Genomic DNA, 7,805 nt, shown 5'->3' with positions numbered 1-7,805 from the left:
CATAAACATAATAAATAGAAGAACATACAATTATATAATAAGTAACTTTAACTTGTCTGAAATTTAATACATTTGTAAAATCATTAGAAGTCATCTTAATATTGTTGTAATGTCAGTCTCTTTTCTATTTATATGTACAAAACATTTATTTAAATTTCACCGTTGACTAATATGATATAGATATTATTGTTACCTTTCAGTTGGTCATAATAACATTTTAGTCTTTTAACGGACAAATTAATTTGAAATTACATGAAATATAAATAGGTTTGATATAGCACATTTTGAAAGATTATTAAGTTTTCAGTTACTTTTACGAATATAGTGTTGTGAGGGATAGTTAATAACCTGTGTACTGTATTATTACTATACGAATAATTAGTTTCTTAGTTTGGTTATATTCAAAGTAACAAGTGATTGTCTTAACGCCGGAACTAAAACTAAAACTAACGTTGTAAAGAACAAGTAGTCGTCTGGTGTTTGGTTAAACGTATCTAATACAGATGTATCTAAAGTATTGTTATGGACCACATATTATATATGAAATATATTGTTATATTGTAGTATATTGATGTGGCTCTCATATTTAGAATTTTATTCAGTTGAAATGAGAAAAATTCGGAACTATAAACAAAATTGAAACGTATAGGAAGTTATTTTGTAATTTATTTTATTTATCCAATAAAGAAGAATGAATGGCAGGGTTACGGTCTATTAATTAACCACTTATAACATTTTTACTTTATTAACTAACTATACATTTTTTCCGTTAGGAGGCTATTTTAAAACATATATTTGACTCATCAATAAAGCTCAACATCGAATTTAAATAATTGGTAAAACATAGACAGTGTTTTTGATACTATTGAATGTATTACCTGATAAAGAAGTATAATAATAAGATAAAATACGTTTAAAATAAATGCCATTATTTTGTCACAACTAAACGACTGTTACTTATGTAGTTAGAAACTTTATAGTTTGTTGTTAATATTTAGATGTAGGTGTGACTGTAAAAACATTACTGAAAAATGTAAAAAAAAAATGAAATAAAATTCAATACACATTGTGTTCCAGAAGATTTACTCCAGTGTTGATTATGTTTGGATGTGAAACACAACATGTAATTCTCGAAGCTAACACCCTGTTTTGCAGAGTTATAATCGTTACTGTTAAACTAGCACGCTTCATGTCCTTTTCCAACTGCTAGCCAACTATTATTATACACTAGTTTGTTCATTACGCAAACATTGTTCTAAAGTTTCAACAATTCTGGTCAAGAATGGGTAAGTGGTTACGGCGCTAGATTAGTAATCTGAGAGTCGTGAGTTCGAATCTCTGTCACACCAAATCTGCTTGCCCTTTCAAACGAAATAGTGTTATAATGTCACGGATAGTCCCAATATTCGTTAAAGAATGAGTAGACAATAGTTGGCTGTTGGTGGTGATGACTAGCTGCCTTCCCTCTTGTCTTACAAATCTAAATTAGAGACGGCTAACGCAAATAGCCCTGGTGCAGCTCAGGGTGAAATTTAAAAATCAAGCAAAGAAACAAACAGTTTGTCTACCTGCTTCAGGCAAGAGGAATCATCTGCGCAGCCTGTCTACTTTTGTTGAGACGAAAGAAATTTGTTTACAGATACCTGTGTCTTCTAATGTTAAAATAACTAAGAAGTAGTTATAATACCCCACATCGAAGTTCTTTCGTCATATTGTTAGAAGCGATTTATTGATATATATATATATTTATGTACATATATTATATAAATTGTATGTCAGGTAAGTCATATAGTTTACATTTATATACATAGTGCTACACATTCCACCCTAATCACACAACTTCATTTCCAGGACCAGTTTTGCTCTTCGCTAGTGCAGCGGTAAGTCTCCTGATTTATAAAGATAAAATCTGGCGTTCGAATCCTCTCGGTAAGCTCAGCAGATAGCCGTATGTGGCTTTGCTATAAGAAACGCACACACACACACAGTAACAGATTCAAAATTATTCCACCAGGTTAACAGATGTAAATAACAAATAATCACTCATTGTTCCCTATTGGCTCAGCGTGTGTCTCTCTGCATGACTGGATAATATCGTAATTTGATTCTTGACGTCAATTGTTACTAAAATCATTCTGATTCGTTGTGATGTTCTTAGACCATAGCATCTAATTAAAAATTAAACTATAATAGTTGGAAGACAGCACCGATCTAATTGTATGTTTATACACGTGTAAAACGTAATAGAAGTATCTAGAAATTCAACAATCCTTGGTAATATAATTTTATATCTTGTTTGAGAGTATTTCTCTATAATATCAATTATTTCGAATGGTATATTAAGTACAGATCTTAAGTACTTATTGGAATAATTCTTATTATCATATTGTTAGAAATTAATATTTTTGTTACATTTTGCAAATCTGTAATTAACGACGTGCACGGTAACTTTAACGTTTTTCCATCTGTTGTTGATATGTGCTTTCTGTGTGCTTTTGTTGATCCGTCGTGTCTTGTTCTTGTTTCTTAGATGTAAACTTTCTGTAAAAATGAAGGTTCTACTTTCTTATTTTATTGAGTTAAAACAACAACCATAGTTAAAAAGATGTTGGAAATGAAATGAATTTATTGTTAAGTTATGTTTATCAAATGAGAGAAACTCTTCAACATAGAGAAAGGATACATAAATTTTTGTACTGTTCTTGTACTGGTCTTTGTGCCCCTGTGATACATGGTGACTGTTTCTACAGTTTCTTTATATTCCTGTGACTCTCCATCAAAGTAACTCTGTCTTATACCTTGATCCTTTAGCTGGTAAGCTGGTAACAGATAGAATTCATTGTTTTAAATTAAGCTTCGTTATAAAGTTAAATTTTACTAACTACACGAGTTTTAATTTTAAAGGACGAGAAACATGAAGACTACAATAATTGTTATACTTTTGATGTTTACAACACTGTTGGAAGAAGCTCCAGGTGAGATTATAATTATTTATGTTTGAATTCGCACAAAAAGTTTAAATGTTATAATAGAAATATTAATTGTAAATTAGTTTCTTCTTTGTCGTTTAGGAACGTGTTAGTATTCACTTGTGATTTGTTGTTGATTAACAGACAACTAAAAGTTTGAAAGTTGACTATATTTGTAATTAAAAAATCATGTACTTTTTCATGATTTTATAGTTTACAGCAGATAAAATGATACTTTAAATTATTTGAACAAGATTTCATGTATCAAAGAGCAATACAGGGTTAAACAACAAGATATTATTGCCAGATGTTTTTGTTGCTGATTAACGAGTGTATAAAATAATGATTATATTAATACGACGTCTGTTAGATGATTCATTTGGTGTTGTGATCATGTTTTTTATAACATACAGTACACAGCTGTGAGAACAATACATTTGGTAGGTTAGTTTACTGACAGAGGGTTACTTTAACGTTTATGTAAAGAGGACTTTTATATACTATCAGAGATGCAATGGAAGGTACCTTTTTTATACACGTATTCATAGTGTTACTTTAAACGGAATGACCATTGTAGAAATATATGTGACTGAAATTTTATGTAAGGTAATATCATGAAAACAAGAAAGTAAATTGGTTTAGCAATTAATAATAGGAGATTTTATTTACAAAGTAACGAAAGTTTTGAATATAATTATATTTTGGAAAGCGTTCTGTAACATCATTGGTTGAATTTGATAATGACGTAATGTTATCAGTTTTATAATCACATGAGCTTCACAAATAGATAAATAGTGATGAATAAAAAAAATACAAAATGTTATAATCGATACGTTTTCTAATAATGTCGTTTTCTTTACTGTCTGAAGCTGTAACGTCTTGTCCAGATGACATAGTATGCGGAAGAGGTTTTGTTTGTTGTGATGTTCCTCCTGCCTACTGTTGTTCTAATAGCGTTAGAAGGAGAGTTAGACCTCCACGTCGAAAGTAATAAAAAATATTTATAGTGTAAGATGAAACGATTAACACTAAGAATACTTCATTATTCACGTGGAATTTTATCATTAATAAAAAATAAATAATACCAATAATTCCTGTGTTTGTTTGTTGCTAAAAGCTGGCAAACATCTATTTTATTTGTGACCACACGAGGGTTTGAAACCCGAAATTTAGCATTATATGTAATTGATGTTACCCGTTTCTCAACTTAAGGTAATTAAATTTAAAGCCTTTTATAAACCACGTAGTTGCCGATAAGAATATTTAGAAAATATTTAAAATAATCACATCAATGTTCAATAAGAGATAGTCTAGCACTTTAAAACAGTTTAAAACTTTTTGTTAGAGTGTATTACAGGCAAAAATAATCGACAATCAAATACATTTTCTTGACCATAATTTGTAATGAAAAATTTCATTTTATGTTTCGTTAATATTTTAGAATGACACCTACATCTAAATAGTGAAACCGAAGGATAATGACTCAAGATAAAAAAATAATAATCGTTGATATATGAAAATATATTACTTGATATGTGACATTTGTACCTTTAATTCATTGTAATAAGTTGGAAATAGAAAATGTCATTGAAAAAATCACGCAGGATTTCATAATATGAGATATTATTGTTATGGATCACTATATTATCAAAACTATTTAAGTTTGATATAAAAATATGGAGTAAACACTTTGGAACCGTTAATTACGATATTTTTCAAAATAGTGAGAAATGAATGACAACCTATCTCATAAATATAATTTAGAGCAGTTCCATCTACTGTGATAATAGAGTAACTATAATTCAGTTCCAATTATATAAAAATTTCTTATAATTTCACTGTCTCTTTCTTTTATTACATTTTATGTATTAATATTAAATTACATATTAAATTCATTTTTATGACTATGTGCCTTCTGGTTAACTTGCTTTGAACTATAAATGCAAGGTCTTATGGTTTAGAACCCGTTGACAAAATATCTTCCAATGCAATTGTTATTCATTGTCATATTTTGTTTTGACTTATATTAAAGTTGAGGTCAAAGTTGAAACGTAGGAATCGTGAACCGATTTGCATAATAAATAAAGGTATTTAACTTTATTTTTTATAACTGAGTAAAATAAAAAACAAGCTAAAATAATACATATTACCTACAATCAAGGTTATCTACGTTTGTAATGAAAGAAATTCTTGTTTCATAACAATAAAGTTGATCAACAGAATGTTTTTCTTCTCTGACATGACAGAAGAGTATAAATATCTAAATATTTTGCTTTAAGAACGAAACCACATTGGTCTATTTGCTGTATTTATTGCGGGCAATAAAATCTCAGATTTAAGCGTTCTGAGTACTTAAACTTACTGTTGTTCTAATGAGGACTATTTGAAGACCTTGTATTAGCTCTTTTCGAATCTACCTTCATCAATTTACGAAAATAGTGAAGGTGAAATGTATATGTTCAAACTTACTTTAACATTTAACACAATAGTAAAATGTAACGGAAACTTAATGACTTGGAGATCAAAAAAGGTTTGAATTAAAACAAAATAATTTTGATATAACGTTTTGTATTTATGTAACAAATAGTAAAGTTGTTTCCCACCGTCTTTAATTGTAATTGTTAATTTTTGACCATAGGGAAAACAGCCATTAATTAAGTAGTACCATGCCACCCATGAAATGTTTAACTGTCTCTATTGTATAGCACTGGTAGCTTAAAGCACAAATAATATGTTGTGTTATAACTTGAATTCAAACCTGGCTCAATTACTCCGACGTTAGTTGTTCTGAATTACAAGTCTAACATTCTCCTAGTTTACGTTTATATTTACAAATAACGAAACAAAGGCATTAAATGTTCAGAGAGTAAAAACTGTAGAAATGTTACATAAATTAGTTTACTGTCGTGAAAGGCTGATCATTTTCCTTTCTTTGTGTTCTGTGTTGTAGAGACGAGAAACTAGAAATTTACGATTATTTTTGTGGATTGGAACGAAAGTTAATGTACAAAACTGAAAAGGTTCCTTGTAAAAAAATAAACGAGAGAGATATTTTTCTAGACGAAGTATAATTAGTAATGGACTCGATTACGATGGATTTGCTAATTTAAAATTAATCACAAATTAAGAGTTGTGAACAACATATTTTGTCACAGTTATTGATAATTAGTTACTGAGTTCAATTATGTATTAGTTAACATTAGGTGTCTTACACGTACATTTGAAGATAATAAATCAATAATCACACAATTAATCAAAATTTAATGTATCACATCAACTCAAGGATGTTGAACGGAGCCTTACGAGTTTTTTGTGTGAATGTATTTCGAATCTCTCAAATAATTAAGTAAACATTTCAGACGTGCTGAGTATAACATTTGTTTCAAGTTAAGCAATGTTTGAATAATTACGTTTAGTTATGAAGAATGTTTTCATTTGGTATTTCGTTTGATCTTTGACTAAACTTCAAGTAGCTAATATTTAATGTTTAGACAAAATATGCTTCCATCTGGCGTGTTGAAAGTAAAATCTTAGAAACTGACATAGTAGAACGGGTGTTTATTGTTAGTCTATTAATTACATATTTTCGAAGAACAACTGTTGTGAGAAAAATACTTTTCTGTATAATAAAAAAGCTTTTCTATTTATTTTGTACGGAAAATATCAATACTAAATTTATTACAAAATGTTGTCACTGAAAAGTTTTACTTTTGAGATAGGTTTAATATTACTAAAGGTAGTTACTTGATTGTTTTCAAAAATCCATACTTTCAAGAAATATATTTCGTCTGTAGAAAGCACTACCTTAATCCATCTTGTGAGCAAAATAAATGAAATTTGATTTCTTCAGTTTGACCTGTAAACGCATCTAATAAATAGTATTATATATTTTATGAAAAGTACTTTGTAAAATAGTTTCAGAGAACTCGTATTAAACTAAAAACTTTCTAAGGGTAAGTCAAAGATTCTTCTTCTACAATCATAATGAATATTTATTATAAGGTTATTTAGTATATATGGTAACATATTGTTTAAATAATTACGTAGATCCTGGCCATCATCATAATGTCCTTGGTTTTCACTTGGTAATGTGTCGATGCCCCTAAAACTGCCCCGTTCAGAAAAGATTGGTTTACAATGTTTTCTGTTACCAAGGAGAAGGTCTATCCCACTGTTACAGAAGCATTTCTAATAGAAAATATTCGACAACGTCAACCAAAATATTCTATGACCAGCCAGCACTCTCACATTGAAAGTATTGTGTGATGTTAAAAACTACATATGACAAACCTGCACGCAGAGTTTCACTGAACCACCTTTATAGCTGAAAGGAATATAAGTTACAAATACGACCAAAGAAACATGTTTAGAAACTTATCCTGAAGGTCATAGCTGAATGGTTAACCACTCTAATGTTTTACCAGCGGCTTTTAGCACGTGATATATAGGAGTACGTTGCAACAAATAGTGAAATATATGTCTACCTGCATTAGGACAACGAAATTAACTACATAGTATGTCAAAAACAAATTTTAATGTTTGCGCAGGTCACTCCTAAAGAACAGAGGATCATATTGCGTACGTCGAGGCTAGCGCCAAGATTCTGTTGGTAAACACCATTTTTCTGTGAACTGATTGCCATATATTGTGTGATTCCATCAAGATAATATAAAACGTTAAGGTTAAGGTCAAACTGTCGGTTATATCATGACAAAAGGGAAGAAAGTAAAAGAGTAGCCCAAGAGTTGAGCGGTGGTTGTGATGAGTAGTTGCTTTCCCTCTCGTCTTACACTACTAAATTCGGGACGCCTAGCGCAGATAGCCCTTAAGCCTATC

The 7,805-nt window shown here is 29.8% G+C and overlaps 1 long non-coding RNA gene across 1 annotated transcript; it reads left to right on the top strand.

The window, feature by feature from the left end:
* The first annotated feature begins 2,207 nt into the window (after window positions 1-2,207).
* On the top strand, window positions 2,208-4,060 carry LOC143258222 (uncharacterized). The gene is made up of 3 exons (XR_013032211.1): window positions 2,208-2,274; window positions 2,905-2,975; window positions 3,839-4,060. It is a non-coding gene; the product is annotated as an uncharacterized LOC143258222 (long non-coding RNA).
* Window positions 4,061-7,805: the final 3,745 nt, after the last annotated feature.

The sequence above is a fragment of the Tachypleus tridentatus genome, chromosome 7 (genome assembly GCF_004210375.1).
Source record: "Tachypleus tridentatus isolate NWPU-2018 chromosome 7, ASM421037v1, whole genome shotgun sequence".
Taxonomy (NCBI): domain Eukaryota; kingdom Metazoa; phylum Arthropoda; class Merostomata; order Xiphosura; family Limulidae; genus Tachypleus; species Tachypleus tridentatus.
Note: the sequence above shows the minus strand (reverse complement) of the source record. Positions and strands in the feature narration are given on the sequence as shown.